Consider the following 2,463-nt stretch of genomic DNA (forward strand, 5'->3'; position numbering starts at 1 on the left):
TTTTGTGTATTATTGAAAAGATATATATCAACTGGAATTGAAATTAAATGCACCTGTTTCTTGGCCAAAGAACTCTCCCTATGCTTGAAATTTGTGAAACAACAGTATTTGCCATGTCAAAATATATTCTTCATCCATATTTCTAATGTATTTTTTAAAACTTTTTCTTAGCATATTTAGAAAATAAACATTAATCCTTTCTTGAACCCATTGTGCAGCACTATTCATGAGCTGGAAGGAAGGAGACAATGGGCTGTTTATTACACTAGTCATCAAAGTTTTTTAATAACTTTTTCTAATTCGTTGGCCTAATAACTTTGGGGACATTTTATTAATTTTGATCGGTCAGAAGAGGTAATTTTGTGTATCATCATTGGGGAATGGGATGTATATCAAATTTTCTACTATTTTCTTATCCCTTTAGATACCTGAGGGGGATTCTTAAAAAAAATTTAAAAATTCTTTGCCTCACTAAAATCAGTGATGCTCTCTAAAAATTTAGAGGGGATTATTTTGCCTCACTTTTTTAGTTTTTAAAGAATTCACCTCTGTTTTGTCTTACCTGCACTGTGCAGCATTATTCATAAGCGTTTAAATTCTTGGTATCAAATTCAATTTTATGAGACGCGAAGGTAAAAAAGTTTTTTTTTTTAAATTTTGAGTATTAACCAATCAATTAAAATTCATTAGAAGTACCTGAAGATTTTTAGTCAACGTATAATAGAACGTTGTTAGAAAACTTTGGATTTCAGTGTATTTAATTAACCAGTGTCCCCTCCCTCCCTGAATGAAATTCTAGCGCATAGTAAACTTGTTAGTGGCCTACTTCTTTTTCCATGAATAAATAAAGGTACTAAGAAAGAGAGGTAATGTCTGATTGAGCCAATAGGAGAATCGCATCGGTACATACATTTAATCTCATTAGTTGAAATTGTGTACACATTTTGTTACGAATGCATGTTTTTTTTTCATTTCATTCATAGATAAAAGTCATATTTTCTTAGTAGAAAGCTTTGCAGAATCAGAATTAATTGCCCCAAAATTTCGTCTTCAATTTGAAAGCTTCAAACAGAGGTGGATTCTTTTTTAAAAAGTTAGGCTGGCTACTCGCTGGTGAGGCAAAATTATTTTTGAGAAAAATCCTCCAAAATCGAATAAAAAAATTTACAAAAATTAAATAAAATCTTAAAAGCGTTATTAACATATGATTTTGTTTAATTTTTGTAGATTTTTAATGTGCTTTTGGATGATTTTTCACAAAAATAATTTTGCCTCACTATCGAGTAGCGAGTCTATCATTTTTTTAAGAATCCACATCAGCTTGAGTCGAAAGTAAACAATACTTTTGTCTGCTAGAAATGTTTCTTCTTAGATTTGACGAAAAAAGGGTTCAGAATATGCTTCTATTCTTATATTTCTATTCATGAATATTATTACAGGGAGTAAGAGGGAATAAATGGAATAGTAGCTTTTACAAAATTCCGTAAAGTTGTGAGTAAGATTCCAGTCAAATGCGCTTATTAGGTCAAATAAACTGTTTTTGAATATGCGTTTGGTCAACATTAAGAGACTTAAAAAGCGTATTTAACTAGAAACTTTACAATTTTACGGAATATTGCGAAAGCTACTATTCCGTTTATACATTTTAGTAGCGCAGAAACTCTATAAGTGTTCATGTCTGTAATGATAGCTTTACCCGATGATGTGGGTTATATTAACACAGCCAAGTAGCAGAACACAATTTGGTAGCAGACGAATAAGGTCGTTGGAAAATGAGAGTGAGGTAGTTATCTGTATATACATCTATACTATAGATCTGTTGTCCGATCGTCCGTCTTTTCAAGAGGATAGAATTTAATCGGCTGTTATTTGAGATGAGCTTCAATTTTTGTTGGTAAAAGATTCCCCTTACATGTGTAAGCTCTAAAGCTGATGAAATTGCTGATAAGCATCGAATTTAATATGTTAATTATTAAGTAACTATTGAGCTACATTATAGTTTGGAAAATGAAAAATATTCAGATTAATCGTATGATTTTAATTATATTCGTAAAAAATTGTCTAACAATATACCATACAATATTTTTCAGTATGGCTCAAAACCGGTTCTAATCTAGCGGATATTAATCGGATTCGAGGCCATACTGGATAACTGTTTGTTTTCATTCAAATTCCTTAAATTTCTGATTTCTTAGAATAAACTGTTGAGGGTAAATTATTTCCTAGTAGAAAATTAGAAGTTAATCTATCTTCGGTACACACACAGACAGACATAGATCCTATTACTTTTATATAAGGATAATGACTATATTTTACTGCCTGTCTGTATACTGTTAAAGATATAGACAGGCATACAATTTACGCCGTAAATTACAGAGTTGCTATGCTATAAGACTCAATTGTTATAGACATTAAACATACATACATAAAAACATACCTATGTAATATAGAGGTGCTACGCTA

Source organism: Acartia tonsa, chromosome 11, assembly GCF_053477335.1.
Source record: "Acartia tonsa isolate MP-2025a chromosome 11, ASM5347733v1, whole genome shotgun sequence".
Lineage (NCBI taxonomy): Eukaryota > Metazoa > Arthropoda > Copepoda > Calanoida > Acartiidae > Acartia > Acartia tonsa.